Source organism: Choloepus didactylus, chromosome 17 (assembly GCF_015220235.1).
Source record: "Choloepus didactylus isolate mChoDid1 chromosome 17, mChoDid1.pri, whole genome shotgun sequence".
Lineage (NCBI taxonomy): Eukaryota > Metazoa > Chordata > Mammalia > Pilosa > Megalonychidae > Choloepus > Choloepus didactylus.
Window position 1 is genome coordinate 37753568 of NC_051323.1, and position 26330 is coordinate 37779897.

Sequence of the window (26330 nt, forward strand, 5' to 3'; positions counted from 1 at the left end):
CCCATGGGAGAAGGAGTGACTTCTCTGATGGGGACTTTGGAGGAAGGAACTGGATATGTTCAACTCAGTCCCTTCCTCCCTCCTCTCCTTTGGAATCTCCTGACTCATCTGTTCCTGACCATGCAGGAAGCTTAATGGGACAACCTTGTCCCTATGGGTGAGGACCACGGTTGTCCAGCTGGGTCTCGACTGGGGACAGTACAGAGACGCCTATTGTTATTGCATATCTAAGCTATGTCCTTCAACTTAACCATTCTCAGTAATAAAGCCGATACTTTTTATTTTCATTTATCTGACGCCTGTGTTAGCTCTTTGTTATTGAACTCAGATGGGTAATATGTATTTCCACCCTAATGCTTCTACATGCATGAGCCCCTGTGTATCCTCAGACTGTCATGGCCTGGGGACACACAAGGCTTTAGCGATCCACATGATAAGCTTGAATATACAGAAGATTATGACAAGTATAACCTCCTTTATCTAGATAATGTTTGGAGCTTCCATTCCTATGATGTTTTCCTTACAGAATCATGTTGTCAACAACCTGTAGGCCCAGCTAGACCAATACTACTCCATTGCTTGAACTTATGCAGCATGCCTCCAGCGTAATTTATTCAAGGAGTAAGTATGATTAAAGAAATAAGAACTCTCAGAAATTACTTGAAGGATGTATATTTGGGGTTAACAAAAAAGTTTCCTGCTTGGATTGAGTGAAAAACAAACTCCAGAGGGAAGAAAACAGATTTTTAAAAATATCTTTTCCTTCCCCTCATTAAAAGAATGTTGGCAATCGCAATTGTCAAGCAGCTGTGTTTGGAGACTGCTCTTATTCATCTAGGCTTAGGGTTATTTAAGATCCTGTTCAGGTTGTGACCCATATACCTAAGTCTGATCCAAAAGAAACTCTCATGTTAACAAAAAAAAATAACAACATTATATTTAGGAACATTCAGTCATGAGAACAATACAGAGAACTTCCTAAATTGTTTTCCAGATCTCACCAGTTCTCTGAACATAAACATGCATGTCGCCAAATGTATTTTTGTGGCTTCTGGGCAAATCTCAATTTAAAACATATCCTTTAAAATCAACCGACCCACCTATACAGAAGAGTCAAATTCTCAGTGCTTGGCCGTCCAACAGGATTACTATTTTCCCTGAGAAGGTATCTTGTAGTGTGTTGAAGAAGCTGGTCAGGTAGAGCAAAGCACCTCGGTGTCCCCTACACTGCTCACTCTGATGGAGGACTGGCAGCAGGGGACTCCCAAAGGTGAAGATTATACCCTGACTACCCAGTGCTCCATCAATACACCCTGAGTTGATCATGTCGAAGAGCTTAAAAGTAAAGTTTCTTGCAAAATCTTAAATGGTTCTCAGCACTAGGATGGAAGCTGATGACACTATTGGTTCAAATTCCAGGTGTGTGTTCACACCCAAATAGAAATATTTAAATTTGACTAAGGATTTCCCATCCAGGTAGAGGCTGAGACACAGGAGATTTTGACCTTAAGAGTTGTAGCCTAAATCTTTTTTTTTAACTCATTTGCCAAAATGCGCCCAACCAAGTAAACTCAATGTTTCATTCAGGGTTTCACAAGAGAAGCAGAATCAGTAGGGGTGCTTATCTTCATTTTTCAGGGCTGCTATAACAAAATTCCAAAAACTGGTTGGCTTAAACAACAGGAATTTATGGGCTCACAGTTGGAGGCAGCAGTTCAAAATCAAGGTATCCACCAGCCCTGTCTTCTCTGGATCTGTAGCTTCCAGGTGGTGGCTTACTGGCAATTCCTCACTCAGTCTCTGCCTCTATCCCATGATCTGTTTCTTTCTGTGTCCTCCTGTGGCTTGTACTTCTGTGTCCAAATTGCCTTTGCTTATAAGGAATCTACTCATTCCAGAATAAGGCCTACCCTGTTTCAGTTTGGTCACATCTTAATGGGATAGGGGAAGATCTCAAATGAATTCACAGGACTGGGGGGCAGGACTTGAACATATGTTTGTGGGGGACATGATTCAATCCACCACAGTGATGTAACACTATGAGACTTATTATAGGGATTTAGCCTTATGCAATTGTGGGAGCTAGTTAAACAGTCTATGCAAGGCTATTGCTTCTGCCTCTAGTACCAGAGCTTTAAGTCCACAGGGAGGGCAGACGGGTGTGCCATGGGGGAAGCACAGACAAACATGAACAAGGGAGGCTAAGGTGGAATCCATGAGGTTGGACTTGAACTTGCATTGGAATCTCAACCACCTACAAGCCCCAAACTTCTATGATGTGGGTGACCCACAGGAGAAGCTGGCGGCCTCTCTTCTAACACCTGTCCTCTCTTTTTTCTATGGAGCAGAGAGTACAACTGACACAGGAGTCAGAGAAGGTGACAGAGCTGCGGCCCCTGCTGGTGCCCACGCCAGGGAGTTCATCCACTAGGTCAGCAATGGTATGTGTGTAGCGGCATCTCAGGCCTGCACCGACACTGAGCACAGAAAGAACATAGCTGGTTCATTTCTGCCTTCCAAATCTCAATTCTGACCCAAACCAACCGTGCAAGGAAGAGAATTCCGGGAAATGTGTTTCCAGCTTAGCGAAAGTGACACAATATACCTCCACCACAGAGGATGAAGGCGGCTGGGTAGATGGCAGAAATATCAGTATCTCCCTTCATATATTTCCAGATGGAAAACTGAATATGCTTTATAGTCAAGTAGCCAGATCTATTAATTGAGGGCAGGAAAATGTGAGCATGTTAACTTTATATGGGGAAAAAAAAAAAGAATTTGAGATGGAACATACAAAAGCTAAAAGCCCAGCATAAATTATTTAAAACATAGAAAGATACAGAGAAAACTAATAGACACCTTAGGCAGAATAAGAGTTCTAAAGGCAATAAAAACTGCCCTGGAGGAAGGAAGAAGGTTCCTGGAAGGGTCTCAAGCAGCAATAGCAGGAACAACAGCAGCTGAAAGGACTTGTAGGTCTTCACTGATGCCATCTGAGTGAGGAGAAGGGATGGGTTCCTTTGCTTTAAATCTCCCTATGAAGGAAAGAGATTTGGCTCTTCAGGTCAATTATCAACATTTCTAGAGAAGGTGCCTCATCTAAAGGGGTGAGGTAATAATATACCAGGATCTGTCAGTATTATCATATCATTAGCAGCTTGAGACCCCAATGGTGGATTTCTGACTGGGTTCTTGGAATTCTCTCTCTTTCTCTCCACCCCCCACCCCCCCAACACACACACACATTATAAACCTCATAATTGTCTCTGTTGGGAAGCTAGAGCCTCGAGTTACATCTGGATGGGTAGAATGAACCAGCCACTCAATTCTACAAAGGGACGTGGCAGTTCTTTAAAACCATCACTGTGATAATTGTTAACGATAGACATTTTGAAATGTTTGACACATTTGGAAGACGTCTACTTAGTGAGAGAGGCTTGTGTTATTGGAGCTGTCACTTTTTCTATTTATCATTAGGCTGTGCATCCTGCTAATTGCACACAATCATCCTTGACCTCTCCTGTTCCTGTATAAATATTTCAGATCTGTGTGCTTCTCAGCTGAGATGATGACCTTAACTCATCTTTTCCTCCAGATTGCTCCTTAGAGCCTAAATAGAAAGTTGGGGATCATTATATTTTGGTTTTAATGATAATATTTTAAGGGGAGAAGAATCTTAATGAATGCAAATAATTACTGCACATTTGAAAGGAAATTAATGCCATAAAAATTTAAACTAAAGAAAAAATAAAATAAAGAAATACATGACTTAATTATTAGGAGGACAGACATCTTGTTGACTCTATAAAGAAATAAAATCTCCTCTGGATATCCTGCATTACCCTCAGTATGTTATTTGCAATATTTGACAGAGCTGGGCCTCTACATTCAGAACATGTAAGTACAATTTATATCGACTGAATTTCAGCTCTGTAGCTTCTCACTGATGCTAACTGGAAACATCTTAAGACACATCAGTTACTGAACATCTCAGTCACATAAAAAGGACATTAATATATGGACAGTAGTGCTTAACCAAAGGATTACATGGATTATTCCAAGATGTATATAGTTCAAAACAATTTCTATCCAGATGGCAAGACTTTTAAGACCTGAAAGTTTTAAGATTGAAAACACAGTTTTAAATAAGAGTTCATAAGGAATGGAAACTTAACTGATTAGGGTGTCTAAATTGAACAAGGTTGAGATATGGCAAGCTTAAATGAAATGGAAGATTCTCGACGAGGTCCAAAGAGTCAAATGAAGCTGCCATTTAGTAAAAACGATGCTGTCTTTAAGGACAGCTTTCTTCCAGGAGTAGAATGCTCATTGTTCTTTTGGTTGACAGGACCCTTAAACACAGGCCAACCCACCAAGAATCACTACCCAAAGCTTTCACAAAAGTAACTAAAGTAAGGTGTGCACTGGGTCAGATGAGAATAGCCTCTCTCCAGAGGTGACTGCTTGGTGACCCACTCTCTCTAAAAACATAACATAAGAAATGTTCTTTGATTAGAACAAGCATGTCTGCCTTGTCCTCCACTCATTTCCCTCCTCCCTACAACAAAACAAAAAAGAGCAAAATAGCTATTTGAATGAATGCTTAATGCTTCTTCCCTTCACTTTTAGACATCACCATCTCGATGAGTAGAGGCCCATTTCTCCTTTGCCTTCTGTCCTGGGCTCACCAATGAAAGAACAGTGATGCTGTTACTGATAAATTATTCATAGTGATTCACTAGCCAGTCCTCAGTTTAACAGAGGAGAACAGAGTCCTCTCAGGGAGAAAGCAAGGCCTTGACAGAGTTTGTGATTCAACCTCCTTCTGCCAGGTACACTGATTGAGGAAGGACACCAGGTGCCTCCATGTGTGTGGACAGTAACTGAGCTCTGGAAAACCCTCCTGGGTGTAACCTGTGCTCTCCATCAGTCTGCTGGCTGTGATACCCTTGGCCTTGAGGGCTGGAGTGATGAGCCCACATTACTACTGAGGATGCTTTAGGGGAGAGCACAACATGGTATACAGTATTTCCAGTGGTCAGAAGGTTCCCTTGGGGTCCCCTCTGTCTAATTGGCCCAGGCTCCACATGTGGTCTTGGTGGCCCTGAAAGCAACAGAGGCTTCCATTTTCAGACAGAACCACACCAAACCAGTGTGATATCAGCGACACTCCCCACCTCCTTCCCATGGACAGAGGACCTGCCATAGAAGCAAATTTAAGCCTCCCCTGTCACAGCAACAAGGCAGGAGAGCTTTGAATTCCTTATGAGATTGATTTGGGCCAGTTTTAATTACTAAAACTGAACTGGGAGATACTGAACCTGCCTAAAACATCACCAAGGAATGGAAATAAGCAGGGCATGGCTGAAAACAGTGATTGGAAAATATAAGACAATTTTCTTACACTTCTTTCTACAAGTGGAGGCTCCCCAAATCAACTGGTTGCCTAAAATACACAATCGTTTAGTTATGTAAATTTTAAATGTAGAGATAAAACACCACCAGAAAGATAAAAAGAAATGGGTTTCAAAGATTTCTAGTTCTCTCTCCTGAGAATGTTTTCATCTGTTACCCAAAGAAAGACCCTGACACCTGGGGTCTCAGAGTACAAGCCAGGCAGGCAGGGGACCAGGGCCCCAGCTCCAGCAATGCCAAAGCCCCGGACTCCAACCAAACCCACTCTGTCTCCAAGCTCGGTTTCCTCATCCATCACACACCCTGAGGCTCTGCTGTGCTGGTTCTCCAGCTGCATCCAATGTCCTCTCTGACTTGCCCATGAATGACTCATAACCAGACCTTTTATAGGGGCCAGAGCATTTGAGACACATCCAAAGTAGGTTAAATGCAATGAAATAATTACCCCATATAAAACACCAAATTATAGAAGCAAACAGATTCCTTCACTCCAGGGTTTGTGTGTTACTCTAGCAGTGAGAGTCAATCTCTCCCATGTTTAAGGTGGAGTTACTGAATGGACATCGATGTGGCATCATAAGCCTACTGTGGTGACTGTGGGGTGGATTCCCTGGGATCACTGAAGGGCCTCATCCCCTGCAGGAAGTGGATCCTGGCAGCCAGAGCAGACTCTTCTACTGCAGCTGTTCAGCCATCTCAGGATTAAAGAGAGGAAAGGGAGGGGACATGCCTGGCTTCTTTTTTTCCCATAAAGAGTTTGTAAAAGTTAGATATTAAATATTTCAAACAGACAATAAAATACAGATAAACATGCACACCTTTACCTGTACCCAGATTTTTAAAATGTTACCATTTGGCCACATTTGCTTCTGATGAAAAAAGAATAAAAGAAAGGAATAAAAATATTTTAGTGAAACATCTCCTAAATCTCAACTGAGAAGATATTACTTCTCCCCAGAGGTAACTTTCTTATTGTTGAGGTGTGTTTTTCCTGCTCCTGATGTGATACATTTTCTACGTAAGTATTCATAATACATATTATGTGTGTTTTCATATTTTATATAAACAATATACTAAAGATAACGTTTTGCAACTTGCTCCTTTCATTCAGAATTATGTTTTAGATTAATCCATGTAAAAATATGTAGATATTTATTCCTTTTAACTAATACAATATTTCATCATATGATGGCGAAACCACAATTATCTGTTCCACTAGTGATAGACAGTAACCCCTCCAACCTACTCACATTAGAAATAATGCTGCAAGGTACATCCTTGTATGTCTCTTTCTGTACCTGAGTGGCATATACCTACAGGTGAAATTGTTTTGTCTGAAGGGCATGAGCATCTTCTGCTTTAGCAGATATTGTCAAATTGGTCTTCTAAATAGTTGTGCAAATTTACATCCTACCAATTATAAAAGATTAGCATTCCTGTGGCTCAATATTCTTCCCAACATTTGGTATCATCAAACTTTTGGATTGTAATCATTCTGATGAGTGAAGTGGTATCTCATTTGCAATTATAATTTGCATTTTCCTGATTAATAGACAATTGAGGATCTTTTCACATGTTGGTCTTCTGCGGTTCCTTTTCTATTAACTGACTATTTATAATCTTTGCTCATTTATTCCATTGGGTTGTTGCCTTTTACTTATTGATTTGTAGCATTTCCTTCTCTTTGGGAATACTAATTATTTCTTAGTTGAAAGTGTGATTCGCAAACATCTCTTCTCAGGTTGTGGCCTTTCATTTTCTCAGATATGTGGTATGTTTTGTCTTACAAACATTTTACATTTTAATGTCAAAATCCATCTTCCACTTTATGGTAAGTACTTTTCTGTGTTATTTTAGAAGTCCTTCCCAACTCAAAGACACAGAAACAGAGTCAGTTGTCTTAAGAGAGTCTTATCTTAACAGATAAGAGCCTACACTCGGAGTCAGAATGCCTAGATTTGAACTCCAGATTATGTTAGTCTCTTAAATGACAGGACCACTCATTCTTTTCCATTCCCCAGAGTAGTTTGTTTTAGATCAGGGTTATCTGTTCTTTAAAGACTTGGTAAAACTTAACTTATAAAATCATCTGGGCTTGTACATTTTATTGTTGTTATTGATAGATTTTTTAAAAAACAGCTTGATTGAAGTATCATTTATATGCCATATAATTTACCCATTATAAGTATACAATTCAATTATTTTTAGTAAATTGATACAGTTCTACAACTATCACCACAATCCAGTTTTAGAACATTTCATCATGTCCAAAAAGTTCCCTTGTGATCAGCTGGTGTCAGTCTTGGCTCCATCCCCAAGCCCCAGGAAATCTGTCGCTAGAAATTAGTCTTTTCCAGAAATTTCGTATAAAGGAGTCATTAACTATGCAGTCTTTGGTTTCTTTCACTTGGCGTAACGTTTTTGAGGTTCATCCATGTTGTAGCATGTAACAGTGGTTTGTTCCTTTTAAAATAGTATATTTATGGATACACTACATTTTCTTTATCCATTCAGCAGTTGATGGCTATTTGGATTGTTTCAAGATTTTGGCTATTATGAATAATGTGGCTATGAAAATTCACTTAAAAGCTTTCTAATTGTTATTCCTTTGTAGGAAACCTCTATTTCCTCTCTGGTTGGTTCTAAGATTTTCTTTTTGTCCTTGATGCTCTGCTATTTAATTACAATATTTCTAGAGATAAATTGCTTTATATTTTTCTTGCTTAGTACTTACTAAACTTCTGGAATCTGACGCATCATATCTTTCTGTAATTCTGGGAACTTCTCAGTCACTATATTTTTCTAACATCAGAAGTCCTCCATTTTCTCTATTCTCTCCTTCTGGAATTGCCATCATATGTGTTGCACTTTTTCATTCTATTCTCCAAATCTTCCAACCTCCTTGGGCTACAATCTAGAAAATTTCTTTGCTCATATTTTCTGGATCAAGAATTTTTTCTTTTATTATGTTGAATTTGCTATTTACCCAACTTATTAAACTATTAATTTCAATGACGATATTTTTATTTCTAGACAATCTCTTTGGTTTATTTTCAAAACAGCTTTTTTCTACCTTGTGATGCCCTGCTGTCTCCTTCTAATACCTCTTCCTTTTTAAAACAAACTTTTTAATCACTTTAAATCTATGCAATAATCTCTTTAAGGTTGTTTTATTATCTATTATTCTGACAGTATGAATTCTCCCATTTACTGTGTCTCTTGACTCTCCCTCATTATAGTTTATTACCCTGTGTGATTTATCAATTTTATTTTGAGCCATTTTTAGCAGGTGTTAATTATATTTGTGGGGGATTTGTGCTTCCTGGGTTGTGGAAGTGTCCCTTTGGGCCAGTTTTGTGTTTGCTTCTGTGCATTCAGGAGTTTCATTCTCCTAGACTAGTTTTTTATCTTTATTCCTTGGCTTGGGATTCTTATACCATACAGGTGGTGTAATCTGTACCTCAACCCAAATAGCTTTCCAGTTTTGATTTCTTATTAGAGACTTTTTAAAAACTTTTTATTTTGAAATATTTTCAAAATTATAGGACAGTTACAAAAATAATACAAACGCCATACAGAGAATTCCAACATACCCCCATAACCCTCAGACATCTAGATCCACCAATTTAAAAATTTTGCCGCATTTCCCAAATCTTGCTATCTTTCTACATAAATCTATCAATCCATCTATCAATCCATCCATCCGTCTATCAATCCATTTTTTGAGTATAGGTTAAATATAAGTTATAAATATCATGCTCCTTGAATATTTAAAATTTTCACTTGCATTTCCTAAGAACAAGGATATTCACTTATATATCCACCTTAAAATAACATTGTCTAGTTCAAGAAATTTAACACTGATATAAAGCTTATAGTCTATATTCCAATTTTTTCATATGTCTGAATAATGTCCTTTTGAGCCTTCTCTCCTTTCTTGTTAAATCCTATCTAAGATCCTGTATTCCCTTTAATTATCATTGTCCCTTTCATTGCTCTTTGTTTCTTTTTTTTTTTTTTTTAATGTGGGGACACAAATACAACATAAATTTTCCCAAGTCAACCCTCCCAAGCATACTGTTTAGTGGGATGAATCACATTCAATATGTTGAGGTACCCTTGCCACCTTCCATTAATAAAACTTTCCTGTCTGCCCAAACAGAAATCCTATACTCATTTTGTAGTAACTCTCCATTCCCCATACCTGGCAATCTTAACTCTAATTTCTATTTCTATGAGCTTGCATATTCTCCAATATTTTCTTTTTAGTTACCATGGGGCTTAATTTTAACATCCTAAATGTCTAACAATCTTGTTTTGATACCCACTTAACTTCAGGAGCATACACAAATTATATTCCTATATCTTCCTGCCCTCCCACATTTGTGTAGTTCTTGTCACAAGTTACGTGTTTATACTCTTATTATAGACCTTTTTTGTAGGCTTGATTGCGTTTGCTACTCAACACCTCAAGCTTCCTCGTCGTTTATCTGACCCAGTGGGTAGAGTTTTTATAAGCCCTTCATAAGGAAGGGGCAGTTCTTTGAAAGTCCTTGTTTTGTGCAGAGGTTTCAATTACATCTCCCCCCCGTCCTCAGGCACCAGTGCCCATGTCTTGGTCTAGTATTTCTGGGACCACCATCATCCGGCTTCAGTGTCTTCTTATTTTCTGCTTCCTGTGAATTTCAACTTTTTTCTTCTGATTTTGGCTATGTATTTAAACCTTTCTGTGGTATTTTATCCAGAGTTCCCACGTGTTTGGAGCAGTGTGGAGCTGGGCTTCAGTTTGGTGTACCATGATGTCTCTTGTCTCTTTCTATCCCACTGCTTACTCTCAAGTGTCAATTGACCAGCTATCTATCCAACCAGAGCAGAAAGAGGGTGAGGGTCAACCTCTTTGGAGAATGTGGGCTTCTCTCTTGTTTACCACCTCTCTTCCACCTCATTCTTTCTTTCTGCAGGAGCCTGGAGAAGTCAGCTCTGGTTGGCTTCACTTTCTCAAGTATAAGGTCTTTTCTTGCTCCCTTTTCTTCTTGCAGAAGAAAGGCCTGGAGAAAGTCCCTCCCCTCCTCTCTAGCACATTCTTCTCCTCACTCTCTACCAGGCCAATGCCACTCCAGGCCTTGAGAATGACTCTCTTGTTTCCCTCGTGCTCATTCTCCTGCTTCTTGTTGGTAGGTGTGGTTATCCCCATGTTGGCCTGAGGCTTAGTTTTGAGCTTGGGGATGGGAGAGAGCTCGAGTTACACTTTCAGTCTGCTCTGGCTCTCAGCTATTCAGATGCATGGAAAGGCATCCTTCATTAGGTCTAGCCTAGTTAACTACACTGCTAAAGTGAAATTTGGGGCCAAACTTCATAATAAAGTGTTACTTGTTTTGCTTTCTTCTCTATGCACCTTATGAGAATGGCATGGTTATTTAGGAATTAGGATCCCAATGATTATGAATCTCTTAGACCTGTGGTTCTCACATCTAGCTGCACATTCAGATCACCCGGAGAACTTCTAAACATAATATGGATAACTTGGCCTTACCCCAGAACTGTTAAACCGGAGCTTCTGAGGGTGAGTTCCAGTTATCAGTAATTTAAAAGCTCTCCATGTGATTCTAATGTACCTTAGACAACCACCATCTTAAACCACATCCCATTTTTATTTCCAACACTTTGAAGTTTAAGTCAAGACACCTGCCCTCATTAGGAATTATTAATTAGCTATGGGGAGAGGTTAAGAGATCTCTATGCAGATATGACTATTAACACATGTATTTTTAAAAGGCCAATAGACTGATTACTATGTGATACAACAAAGCTTCCAAATCACATGCCAAGTGAAAGTCAGTGAGCTTGAGATTTCTATATTCCCACTCTCTACCCCCTCCCTATTATATTATCTTTGTTTTGGTCTCCTTGGAAGACAAAGATGCTCAGTGTGTAACATTTTTGCAGCTGGAAGGATGATCCCTGGAGTCTGAAATCTTTACTTTATTCTGAGGGTTGGAATGGTGACCCTCCAAGGTTTACAGTGTTTTTCCTTCCTGATTACTTTCTTCTCTATTTTCTACTTAACCCTTCTACTCAGAATCTGTTCCTGCATGTTGTGCTTCATTTTAGTTCCCACAAAGAACCACTTTGGCACTGACTACCGTAGACCCTGCTCCCCAGGGTACCCATGAGCTTCCTCAGCTTTGAAGCCCTTCTTGAAGGTTGGGATAAATGATTCCTGCATACATCATAGGAGAGAACATTGATTCTTTGAAGATGCTGGGTCTCAATGGACAAACTGTTTCCAGATTTCCCTTTCAGGCTGCTCGATTGCCTCTCTCCAGGGAAGAGGGACTAAATTTCCTTTTTGCATTGGCAGAATGTTCAAAATGCAATCCCAGGGAACCTTGGGGTATTGAAGATAATAGGATTATTTTCAAAAGACATGTGACTAAACTCTTGAAAGCTGTCTGTTCCTCTCCTAGGCATTTGTTATCTCTATGTAACAATTAAAAACTTAACTGATCAATATGATAAAGGCCTGAAATTTCAAATTGTTCCTTCAACCCATCTTCCTAGGTTTACAAGGATTTATTGTTTGTTCTTCACCTTTCCTACTTCAATAACATTAATTAAAATACTCAACTCTAGCTGTTTGGCCTCTTTCCATGCTGAGGATATGTCTTTTCCTGTATCTTGTGTTCTACTTCATTTCTTAATTATTTTCTTTTCTTGAAGGAGTATTATTCTTTATCTCATGCTAATCAATTTGTTTTGAGACTTGGGTTTCTTTTTAAAACTCTTTTTTGGAACTCCCTTTGTAAGCCTTACCCTACACTGTAAGCATTGATGCTACTTCATGAGACAAGCTCATAGACTTTTTCTTTATAAACCTTTGTTATCTTTACTTTCTTAAAATGAGCATGTATTACTTCAGCAACTAAAAATATTAAACAATTAAATTCAGTCACAAAGGAAACTAAGAAAGTGTTCCTTTTGTTGGAATTTATGCAATCTCTTAACATACACATTTTGTTATAAATTAAATATATTAGTATTTCTGAAATGCTTAGGACACTGCCCAATAATAGTAAATTAAAAATAAATGTGTGCCATCATTTAACAAAACAAAGAACTCACGTTAAATCTGTAAGAGAAAGGAAATTCTGAGTTAAAGGCGAAAATACAGTGCTTAGCCCAGTTTGGAATGTATTGCACTGCTGGTGGATAACCTCTGATGTTTTCTTTGTTCTCATTTGAGAAACTGGAATGAGTTCAAGTCAAGGAGCATGCTGAGGTTTAACTCATTCCATAGTTACAAAGTGACACAAGGCATGATTTAAAAGCTAGTTGGTCTGCCCAGGTTTTTGGTTCTTGGTGGAAGTTGTCTGTCTTTGATTGATAACCTAGGACCAGGGGTTCTGAACACCTATTGTGATTGACCCAGGGCTAAAGGTGACCAGGCAGATGGTGTGCTGCATTCCGTAATTTTTCTGGTTCCCATCACAGCCCTTGTATTTGAGCAGATATTGGACTGATCTGGGAGTCCTTGGCTGGTTCTGGACCCAGCACTTGTCACCACGGCCCCAAAGGGTCTGGGCTATTTCCAAGGCACCCCGAACCCCACACTAGGCTCCAGACCCTTACCAGGGCTGTAGTCACCAAAGAACTGTGGATGGGCTCTAATCTAAGACCACTGAGAGTGGGAGGAAGGGCCCACCAGGAATCCCTGCAGTCCGACGGCCAAGACAGTCAAAACCCTCCTCCAATTCCTGCCCATGAGGGAGGCCAGGCTGGACCTACTCTGTCCTCAGCTCACTTGGTTCAGCCAGCCCTGAACTAACTTTCGATAATAGGACAAGCTGCCTGGTTTTCACCCAGTCAGGTTGCTATCAATGCTGTTCTTCCAATATAAAAGTTTTCCTTGAAGGCAACCAAAAATTTGCAACTTTCTCTGATCTTAGTTCTTTGCAGCTGAATTTATGTTTTTTGTTATTAGAAAAAAACATGTTTCTGAATCATTTTGTAACAGCCATATTAAGTAGCTCCATTGGTGGTTAGAAATTGTGCTCATGCTAAATAAATTTTTTATAAAATGTATAGTTTGCTTTCAGTGGAGTGGGAAATTCCACAGGGAAGTATGAAAAAGCATACGGGTTTCTTTTGGGTTCTTAGGCATCATTTCAAAGAACTCATGGATCAATAATGCTACAATTATAACTTCTGAGAGAATCCATCACGCTGGGGTTTCTTTAAGGGAAAATATTTTTTTGAGGCTAACTTTGATGAGAGAATTAATTGTGGATTCATGGCAACAGGAGTGATTGCTTAGGGAGGAGTAGTTCAGGAACTTTCCTAATGACTCCATTCAGAGTGAGGAGCCAAGTCCAGCCTCTGGGACCACACACTCACTTCCTTCCGGCTATTCTAGCTGCTGCAGAGGGAAGTACAGGAGCACCTCCTGTCCTGAGTCAACTGGCTAGGGTGGGGACAAGTCAGAACTTATAAAGTGAAACTACCAGAAGCTGTTGCCTCCCTGCCATGTCCCTGGCCTAAATTCTTACTTGGCTTTTTAGCCTCCTTTCTTTAGTCCCCTGAATTGGTGCCCTCTGAAGACCTGGCTTTTCAAGAGGGGTAGGAATTTATTTGTAATTATAGCACAATAAAGGCCAGCCGTACAGGAAATCAATTATATGCACATTTCACATAAAAGATACCCAAGCATTTTAGTTACCCTCTCCAAGGATGTATTCTGGTCAAAATATTTACTGTAATACTTAGAAATTACTTGGGCACTTCTCTTTCTGATCAAGAACAGATGTGCCCATGGTTGGTCTGCTGGCTTGAAACTGTTATATACCCCAGAAAAGGCCAGGTTCTTTTAATCCATTCCTGTAGGGGCAGACCTATTGTGGGTGGGACCTTTTGATTAAGTTGTTTCAATTGAGATGTGACTCAGCCATTTCAAGGTAATCTTAATCCTTTACTGCTGTCCTTTATGAGGATAAAACACAGAAAAAGCCCAGAGAGCTCAGAGAGAAGTACCCAGAGAGAGCTGAGAGAGAAAAGCCCCAGAGATGCTAAGAGAGAACCCACAGAAGCTCAGAGAGGAGGTCACTGGAACCAGAATCGGACAGCAATGAGACCCGGAATGGACAAGCAGACACTGGCCATGTGCCTTGCTATCTGACAGAGGCACTACGGATGCCAGCAGCCTATCTTCAGAGTCCAGTATCATCCTGTTGATGCCTTAACTGGGACATTTTCATGGCCTTAGAACTGTAAATTTTAAGTTAATAAATCCCCACTGTACAAGCCAATCCATTTCTGATATATTGCATTCTGGCAGCTTCAGCAAATTGAAACAGTTGGCGATCCATTTCTCTTAAAAGCTGTGTCTTCCTGATAGCATAGTAGAGATTCAACAAATATGTATTAAATAAATGAATAAAGAGTAAAAGATTGATTCAGTTCCATATTGCAAACCTTTATCAAGTGCCCTTCATGGCCAAGGAGAATGGACACCAATACCTACCCCAAATCTGACCAAATTCAACCTTGCCCTTGAGGATGATTCCCTTTCCCCCACATCTTATTAGATATTCTGTGAGAACAACGTTCAGATGAATTTCTATATATTACATATGATTATATAATTATAAATATATAATATTATATAACGGAGTAATTATATCTACATCAGGATTTCTCAACCTCAGCACTACTGACATTTTGTGCCAGGTAATTCTGTGTTGCGGGGGCTGTCCTGTGCATGGAAGGATGTTCAACAGCCCCCCTGGCCTCTATCCATTAGATGTCGGTAGCACTTCCCTGACTACAGCTGTGACAACCAAATATTTCTAGATATTGCCACATGTCCTATGTGGGGAAAATACCCCCAGTCAAGAACCACAGATATAAATAATGGAATAATATATGGTAATGCCAATGAAGCAATACTAACTTAAAATTAAAAGAAACAGTAATGTAATTTTTTTTTTCCTTTAGTGAATGCATTCTCTAATATTCTGCTCCAAAGAACAGATATTGATTGGACCCTAACACTGTTCTCTGACAACCAAGGGTTTCATTTATGAAAACAAAACTGTTGTTTCATGGCAGTTATAAAGGTTTCAAGAAATTATATTTGATTTCTTTTGAAAGAGAATAATAGGAAAATGAAAACCCAAATGATCATAATTCTCACTCTGATGAACTCTGTCATTAAAAAAGTAAAATTAATAGATTTACATGGTAAAAAATTAAAACAATATGAGAAGGTACAAAATGGAGAACAAATGTCTTTCTCTTTCAGTTCCAACCCCCATTCCTCTCCTTAAAATTAACCATTTTCAACATTTTTCATTTCAGAAAATGCTTACAGCTTTCCTTTGGGAGAAATGGACTAGATATAGGTGTGGACCTGAGGTGGAAACAGGGTGGTGAGTTGAAGCTAGTGCCAATTTCATTCAAATCAAAAAGGTAGATTGGGCAATACTTTCATTAAAAGAGTTCCAGACTATTCAGTACTTATCTACCCTCCCTAAGAAGGTACGGTCTTCTTTTTCCCATGGTGCACTGGCTGCATATTTTGGAAAGTTGGCTGTTTTTACTTTAAACTTGATAGACTTTTAACTCCAAGAGCAAGTTTGCTGAGAGCAGTTTTTTGGCAGGGAGTTCTGTCCACATCTTTGTTAAGGCTGACCTGTTGTGGTGGTGCCAGGGACTCATTTACTGCCTTTTTCCTCAGTACACAGGCACCCACTCTTTCACTGCATTATCATGTTGTTCTGAAGAGAACAATCTGGCCTTTGTCACGCTGCTGAGCTTCCCGGCCTTGTGAATGGATGCAGGTTTCTAGTGAAATGAGCACCCATTGGGACAGTAGTTACTGTCCTCTCCTTAAAAGGTGTCTGTGGATTTCAGCAGCTTTCCTTAATGAGAAGGTTATTAGAGACGTCCCAAATTTCTTTGATGTCCTGATGCTCTTTATCTAAAAATGTAGACATTATTAAGAGTTTCTTAGTATTCTCTAAGCATGCTTTTTCATCCAGTGAATAAGTCTCTTTCTGTGTTCTACCACTAACACCCTAAAGTTCAGATGCATACAAGTAGAAAGGGACATTTGTATGAGAAAAATTATTTCAGGACAAAAGGATTTTTTATTTGTGAACTTTTGTGACATTTTCCCTTTAACATATTACCATTTGTTCATTCACTCATTCATTCATGCAGTCACAGACATTTATTAAACAACAGCTGTATGCAAGACACTTTGTTAGGCACTGTGGGGGATGCAGAAATAGCTGGCAGGGAGTGTATGAGAGAAGCCAAGAGCTTGAGCTTTGGGGACAGAACACTTGTCAGCCCCAGCTTTGCCTCTTCAGGGCTAAGTGATCTTGAGCAAGTTACTTAACCTTCCTCAGCCTCAGATTCTACATCTGAAAAAATGGAAAGAATAATTGTATCTACCTTATAGGGTTATTATGAGAACTAATTGAGATATGCTGGCAAAGTACGTACTGCCAAGCATATTGTAATCACTATTCAATGTTCACTTACAAAAAGAAACTTGAAATCTAGATTGGAAAAAAGACATTTATACAAATAATTATATAATATATGATAGAGAACAACAAATTCTATGAGAAGTAAAATGGAGGGTGTATTGTTCAGGTAATAGCAATGGCTTTTCAGGTAAGTAGCACTAACAACTGTAATAAACAAGCCCCAGGCCTGTGGTCTAACACAACAGGGGCAGCTCTGCAGAGTACCTCTCCTCCATCTTGTGACTTTCTAGAGCCTCAGAATCCTTTACTTCCAGGTATGTGAGTAGAAGAAGCAAGTATGTGGGACATTTTGTGACCAGGCCTATAAATCTGTTAAGCTATCTATTGCTATGTAACAAAATTGCACCGATCTTTGCAGCTTAAAACAACAAACATTAACTCATCTTTTCTGTGGGTTAGGAATTTGGAAGCAGGTCCCAAATATGAATTTTTGGACATATTTTAAAACCAGCACAGCCTGAAAATGGTGAACAACATTTCTGTTCATTCTATTGGCAAAACCCAATCACATGGTCTTACTTACATGGAAGGGGGCTGGGAAACGTGGTGCATGTGTGAACTCAGGAAGGAAAGGAGAATGGAAACTTGGGTGGAAAATGTCTGCTCAAATGTTAGCCGGTGGATGCAGAGGAGCGGGAGTTTAGGGAAGACTTGATGGAAGAAGAGACATTTGAATATAGGTAGGGTTTTAACGGATAGAGGTAGAGGAAAGGGACATTTTAAGTGGAAAGAGAGATAAGCAAATGGCTTGGAGGCAGGAAACATGAGATGGCCCTATTTTACTGGTTCAGTACCATAATTACTTTCCCAATTTCCACGGGATGTTTTCTCTTGGGGCTCTTTGGATAGTAACAATCTAGTGATTTAGAATATTGTGTTGAATTAAATACTGAAACAGTACTGATATTTAAAGGAAAGGCTAAATGAGAAAGGAAATTATAAATGTTGTCTTTCATTGGTTCTGATTTATATAGTAGAAAAATAGTGCTTTGCAACAAGATATATTTTATTAAGTTTTGAGTCAGTCACTTACTATGGAGCATGTTACTTAACATCTCTGAGCCTCAGCTTTTCACTAATAAAATAAAACTGCCAATACCATGAACCTGTTTAAAGGAGTAAATGAGATGACACAAAAACCACCTCAGATAGCTCCTGGTATAGAGCAGATGCTGAATAAATGAAAGATACCCCTCCGGCCCTTCTCTATTTGCCTTCTGTGGCCCAGGACAAGTCAAAGAAGTAGTCATCGTGGCTCCTATTCTCAAAGTTTCATCTGCAATGAAGATAAGAAGACCCACGGAAGAATTATGGACAAATGTCAGATGGTTTACAATCAAGTGTTAAATCTGACAGAGTTCTGAGATGGGAGAAATTATGGAAAAGTCATCCAAAGCCTTGATAGAGCAAATGGTGCATAAGTTGGAGGAAGTGGTAAGTTGGATAGGTTTCATGAAGTCATAGACTTTTGGCTTGAAAAAGTCCTTGGAGAGTAGCATAGCAGGTAATTGAAAGCATGGGGTTTGAAACAAAATGAAGCTGAGATCCACTCCCTTCTTTGCTCCTCACTATCTACTTGCCTTTAGGCAATTTACTTGGCCTCTCTGAGTTTCAGTTTCTTCATCTGTAAAATGAAAACAATAATATCTGTTTAAGAGGTGTTAGGAAGATTTAAGAAAATATGTGTAAAATACTTAAGGCAGTGCTTGGTACATAATAACAGTAGCTCTGATGGTCATTGGAGCCTCTTTATGGTGAAAGAAGAAACAGGCCTAGAGAGTTTTAACAACTTGCTCAAAATCATGTAAGGAGTTAGGTGGGAACAGGATTAGAACTTTGCATTAGAACCAGCATGAACAAAGGCACAGAGATCGGAAATCTCACATGGGTCTGGAGCAGAGATGCTTGAGGAAGGCTTGGGCAGGGGGGAGCCAGAGAGCACCAGCCCTTGAAGGCAGATGAGGAATGTAAGGCTGATGCAGTAAGGAGGGGAAATGATACTAAATTACTGTGCAAACATATTCTGAGATTCAGTTGTAAACAGATGAATGATATAACTAACACAATCAACGTTGAAATCAGGGCTAGGAATAGAGTCATTCAGCCACCAAGTGAGTGGAGAAAGATATACTAACGAGCACCCAGAGGCTTTTCGTCATTCTAAACCTGTAGTCAAGGAAACAAGGAAACTAAAAAAGAAACCACCACAGAAACGCTGTTTTGAAAATATCTATAAAGGAGAGAGGAGGACCAGCTACATATTCTGGGCCCACGTTCCCATGGCAGCATGTGTCTGTATGAGCACCTGACAAGGCATGGGTGTAACTGGGTGTGTGCGGGGGGTGTGTGGGTGTGTGTGTGGAGGACACATTGCCATGGCTCACATGGCATTGCAGCTGAACATAGGGGATAAGCACAGGATTTCCCCTGGAGCATCCACAGATGGATGGGGAATTCCCAGGAGTTTGAGCTTTGAACTCTTGTGGCAAATGAGCTGTGGAGTAGCATCTTAACAGGTCATATTGAGTCGATACAGACAGCTGGACCCTAGGATCTCCAATGTGTGAAAATGGGCAGGTGCTCTGGGTGAGAGTGGGGTGGGCAGGGTGATGTCATGGAAAGAGCACAGGTTGTGGGATGAAATGGACCTGCTTTGGAATCTAGGCTTAGCACTAACTAACTGTGGTGCTTTTGCAACTTGCCTCACCAGTATATTACTGCCTGAGACTTGTCACTGAAAGAGCATAAATAAAATCTGCCTTTAGTGGCGTTGGAAGAATTCAAAGGAGGTATCTAATACAAAGATCCTGGCTATAGGAGCACTTACATTTCTTTTCCTTGCCTCTCTTCTCTTCTAAATAAGAAATTCTCAGACTTTAGGGAACAGAAGAATCACTTTGGAGATGCAGGTCTCATCTCACCCCAAAGAATCTGATTCCACAGTCTGCAAGTGAAGCCCAGGAATCTGCATATTTAACTATAGAAGAATGAGGAACATCCCCCCCCCCACCCAGAAAAAAAAAGTAGAAGTCAAAGGAGAAAATCCGAAGAGTATCAGGGGTTCCTCCCTGGCTCTTTTATTATCTGGGTGGATGAGATGATTAAGAGCAGCCAGGCCCTCTTCCAAAGTTGTCGCAGTGGCTCCAGGACAGTAACATTGCGTTTAGAGCAAAAGCCTTGTTTTTAAGTTGCATTAATATAATCTCCTTGTTAAAGGCTGAATGAGGAAATGGAGAGCTGGAGAAGTTGTGCCTTGCCCAGATCCACAGCTGTTCACTCATTTATTGCTTCATTGGTTCATTTATTCTTTCATAAGTTGGATGCCTATTATGTGAAGCTTTATTGCACATAAAAGACAACACATACCCTCTGCCCACAAAAATAGAAGACATTAAAATATGAAAATTTAAATCAGTACAAAGGAAAACAGTACAGAATGAAATTACAAACAGAGCAGTAGAGATAAGAGTTCCAGACCTCTGGAAATTCCAGAGAAGTGGGTCCCAGAAGGCTTACTGGAGTCTTTAGCAACGGGACTGGGACTTGAAAATTTGAATAGATGTGGTGGGGGTGTGTGTGGGATGTCCAGTTTTCAGCCTTCATCGGATGCTTCTTTTCTCTTTATTGTTTTGTGAATTGTTATATATCCTTGAGTAGTAGTTATCCCTTACTGTCAAGTTATTCATTTTTGGTTCAATCTAGTACCTCTGCACTTTATAGTTAATTACAATATATTTTTTCCTAGGAAAGCTGGGCACTCCTGTGTTTCTTCTTTTCCAGATAATTTTTTAGTAATTTCAGCTGTATCTTTTTTTCCAAATATATTTTACAATGAGTTTTTGAGTTCTAAAAAACCCATTAATAGAATAACATGTATAAAGCATATGATTTGATCAATTAACTAGGGAAGAATTCAAATTGCTGCAAAGATAGTTTTCCTATTTAAAAACTTTATTTTTTATCCTTTTTTGGGGGGGTTAGTTTAGATGCAGGCCTAGCACCCCGGATAATCTCTTGAGGTCACAAAGCTGTGTGACTAGCACTGGTGATCCAACCTTGATAATCCAGAGGAATATTATCATCAGAAACCCAGGACAGTTCTGTCTGCAGAAACTTCTGCCTTATGATGGCAAATGTAATTGGCAGGATTAAACTACAGATCGTTGCCAGGCACCAAAATGATAAAGTCAGTATTTCTTCCAGTCTGATTCCCTAATCAGGGTAAAAAGAAAAGGAGAGCTGATTCAGCCTGCTGGCCCTGATGCTGTGGGGTTCCATATATTGCTCTAAATAGTTCCTATCAACTAACTGGGGATCTGTGGGGACACTTGTCAAAAAGAGAAGGCACAAACACATTTTAAGCTCCTGCTTTATGCCAGGTGCTTTACATGTCAGTCCTTAAACTCACAACTGTTGTATGTTTAAGTATATTCTTTACCCACATCATCTATTTTTCTTTTTACAACAATCCCATGGGTAAAAGTATTATTATCTCCATTTTACATGTGGAGAAATTAAGGGTTAGGGCGGTTAACTAAATTGCACATTAACCCAGAGTTGCCACCGGTTTATCCAACTCCAATGTCTGTGCCTTTCCTTGTCTACTGCACACTCTCCAGGCCCCATACCCAGCCTAAGGAAGCATGAATACAGGCACACATCAATGTACAAAGACCTACTATCGACATACAAACATATGTCTATATTGTCCAAAATACAGGAAGACTTGGATTTCCATTAAGAAAGCAATGACTGTGATTTTCTCCAGGAAAAATAATATTTGTAACATTTTGCAGTGTGGCAATCTTGGGGATATGTATATGAGCTTACAAGAGCCAACTGTTAAATTTTCAGGATTTTGTGAGCCAGTTGTGAAAACCAGACATTACTAGAAATTAAATTATATAAACTTAATTAGTTATATTAAAAACAAAGGTCATAAATACAACTGATTTCTTCCTAATGATTTTACTACTATTATCTATATTATTGAGATAGAAATACTATAGAATGGTGTTCTACTTTGTGCATCTCTTTCCAACTGATGCTCAGTGATGTTTTGTTGGTTGCTTGAAATCTGCGATGGGGGCTAGGGATGAATAGGTAATTGTACTATGGAGATCAGCCAATATGACAAACCAGGGCAGTATTTCTCCAGCAGAGCCAGTTGGTAAACATTTACCAGCACACCACTGGGCAGTTTCCAAGCAGATGTTGTCATGAATTTCTTTATAAAGAAATAAATAGTCCATGAGGGCTAATAAGTATCTTTTGTAAGCCGAAGAATGCTCACCACTCAATAAAGACTTGGTCAGGAGAGTAGAAGTAGGGATACTAAAGTCTGTTCTGACATCGGCAAGACAAGTAGTAAAGACCCCGTACATCAGAAGAGCACTGGGCCATTCATAAAGTTCTAGTATGCAGTTTCCCTGCATGATCTTCACAGAAATCCTGGAGGTAATGCCTTTGTTCTCAAGGAAAACCAAGTCTAATTTCTTGTTGCCCAGCTGTTGAGAAGCCCTGGTTTGTGGCTAAGGCTTTTTGGGAAAGCTCTGGCTTCCAGGCCATTTCTAGGAGGTGGCTGGGTGTGGCATCTAGCTGGCTTTCCTTAACTCGCTCTGGGTGGGGGCTGCCAGCTCATTGCCCCAGTGAGTGTGCATTGCTGTATTCCAGGTAACCATCACCAAAGGTCAGATTTACCTCCATGTAAAGAGGATCAGAAACAAAACTCATGGTCTTAAATGTAAATTCATATATGGCTGCACCTGTGCCAAGAGGGAAGATAAAGTGGACTTGAGATTTTATAGTAAATATGATCTTTCAGGATTCCTAAGACTTGATGGATTGATATTCATGATAGGAATATAGTTAGGGTCTTTTTGGATAGTATATTTTGTCTTCAGTTGTTAAAAATTTTTAAAGTAACTCATGTCACAGCAAAAATATTAAACAATATCAAAGAAGATAAAACTAAAAAGAGAGTTGCCCCCTTATCCCTATTCTCCAGGGAAAATCAAACTATGGTGTGTATCCTTCCAGAACTTTACCTACACACACACACACACACACACCCCTACAGGATTTGAAAAATTTTAAATAAAAATTGGACTATGCAAGCTATAAAAAATGGTTTTGTGACTTTCTCAGTTATTTTAAAATAAATCTTGGAGAAGATCTACCTCATACTTTGTATAAATGTAGAGAATTCCACATTGCAGTTGTTCCATAATGTATTTAAAAAGTGCCCTATTGAGAGGACAGAAGAAGATGGCGGCATAGAGAGGAGTGGAAGTTAGTTAGTACCCCTGGAGCAACGAATAAACAACCAGGAACAACTAGTAAATGATCTTGAATAACTGCTGGGGGACCACCGTGACTGTCAACACATCATGCACCAACCTGGATTGGGAGGAATGCCTGAGATCACAGCGTGGAATCTGTGAGTAGAAACTGGACCCAAGCTGGAAGACCCCTCCTGCCATGGCAGCCTGAACTGCAAAGCCTCGCTGGGATAGAGAGCAGCACTCTCTGAACAAGCGAATATACCTCAGTCCAGCTCCAACTGGGGTTTTAATTGGCAAACATGGACTGCTTAATACAAGCTATAAACCCCCAACAAGCAGACAGAGGCTTTTAATGACAACTGACCTTGAAGAGCCAAGGGACTTCTCTGTCCTGGGAGGGGGAGCCCAGAAGACCGGGCCTATCTCTGGCCAACAGGTGAAACTGGGGGCCGTGGACTGGCCCTGTAAAGGGGCTTTCTGTCCCCTTTTCTCTCTCTCAACCTGAGCGGCTTAGTGGAGAAAGCCTCAGCCATTTTCAGCTAGCAGCGCTCTGATCCAGACAAGGGTGGAGACAGCAGACTCAGAGAGACACAGAAACCATATAAATGCAGGTGAAAACTCCCTAGGGAGTGTACCTTCCCTAAGAGGAAGGAGGTGATGTCCAGCTCTACTACCCGCCTTCCATTCAGAACCAGACCCCAGAGCCTCCAGGAAAACAGCCAAACAGAAACTAAGGAGGCCACACCTTCTTACACCAGTCAGGAGCTACAGGCTGACAGGTGCCACCTGCTGGGCAGGTTAGGAAAAGCACAGAGGCTAGAGATCTCACAGGTGTATCAATCTTCTAAGACACACTCTCAGGGAAACCTGATACTGAATATATCCCCCTTCTGAGACCTGAGCCCGTTCTGGTCTAGGAAAACCTAATTGGGGTAACCAAGGAAACCAGATGCCTAGATAACAGAAAACTACAACCTATACTAAGAAAAACAAAGTTATGACCCAGTCAAAGGAAAAAACTTACACTTCAACTGAGATACAGGAACTGAAACAACTAATGCTAAATCAGTTCAATAACTTTAGGGAAGATATGGCAAAAGAGATGAAGGCTATAAAGAAAACACTGGCCATATATAAGGTAGAAATCAAAAGTTCGAAAAAACAACTGGCAGAATTTATGGAAATGAAAAGCACAACACAAGAGATGAAAGACACAATGAAGACATACAACAGCAGATCCAAACAGGCAGAAGAAAACACTCAAGAACTGGAGAACAAAACACCTGAAATCCTGCATGCAAAAGAACAGATAGGAAAAAGAATGGAAAAATATGAGCAATGTCTCAGGGAACTGAATGACAACATGAAACACATGAATGTATCTGTCATGGTCGTCTGAGGAGAAGAGAAAGGAAAAGGGGCAGAAGCAATAATAGAGGAAATAATCAATGAAAATTTCCCATCTCTTATGAAAGACATAAAATTACAGATCCAATAAGTGCAGCATATCCAAAACAGAATAGATCTGAATAGGCCTACACCAAGACACTTAATAATCAGATTATCCAACGTCAAAGACAAAGAGAGAATCCTGAAAGCAGTAAGAGAAAAGCAATCAATCACACACAAAGGAAGCTTGATAAGACTATGTGCAGATTTCTCAGCAGAAACCATGGAGGCAAGAAGGAAGTGGGGTGATATATTTAAGATACTGAAAGAGAAAACCCCCCAACCAAGAATTCTATATCTGGCAAAACTCTCCTTCAAATATGAGGGAGGGTTTAAAATATTCTCTGACAAACAGAGAATGACAGAGTTTGTGAACAATATACCTGTTCTACAGGAAATACTAATGGGAGCACTACAGACAGGTAGGAAAAGATAGGAGTGAGAGGTTTGGAACACAATTTTGGGTGATGGTAGCACAGCAATGTAAGTACCCTGAACAAAGATGACTGTGAGTATGGTTGAAAGAGAAAGGTTAGGAGCATGTGGGATACCAGAAGGAAGAGGAAAGATCAAGACCAGGACTGTATGACTCAGTGAAACCTAGAGTGCTCAACAATTGTGATAAAATGTACAAATATGTTTTTTCATGAGGGAGAACAAATGAATGTCAACATTGCAAGGTGTTAAAAATAGGGAAGTACTGGGGAAAAATACAATCAATGCAAACTAGGGACTATAAATAACAGGAAAAAAAGTGCCCTATTGCTAATCATTGAAGTTGTCTTCAATTATTTGCAATTAAAATAATATAACACATGACTAGCCTTACAAATATGCTCTTTTTACTTGTACAGTTATTTCTGTAGGATAGATACCCAGAAGTAGAATGGTAGAGTAAAAATTATGTGCATTTACAATTTTGATAACTTTTTCAAATTGCTTTTCAAAAAGGTTTAATTTTTTGTATTCCCACAACATTGTAATAAAGTACCTATTTCCCCCTCTTGTCTTTACCAACATTATGTATGAGCAATCTTTTTCATTTTGTCCATCTCATAGGTGAAAACTTGTATCTTATTATTTTGCCTTTACTTGTTATTTGTATTTCTTGTGTGGATTGTCTGTTCATCCCCTTTGCACATTTTCCTATAATTCAATTGGATTTTATTGATTTGCTGGAGCTCCTTATATAGAGCTTTTTATATTTATGTGTTAGAAATATTAGTGTTTGTTATGTATTATAAACATTTTCTCTCACTCTTCCATTTATTTTTTAACTTTAAGTTATGTTTTGGTCATATCTACATTTTATATTTTTCTGAAGATAAATCTGCTGATCTGTTTCTTCATGGCTTCTGGATTTCAGGTCTTGTTTTGGATATTCCTAAATGCTGGTAAGGTAGCTGGAAAGTCTTAAGGAGAAAAAGAAGCCTTTAAAGTTTGATTAATTTAACATTATAAAAGGATAATCAGCATTTACTTGAAACTGCACTAGACATTCTACAATGTGTAGAAGCAAAACAACAAAAAATGCTTTTCCTGTAAGATTCACAAATTTTTGCAGGTCAGGGGGACAATGCAGTGTAGAAGCTGCACTGAGCCTTCCGTGCAGGCAAACATACTTGGGAGC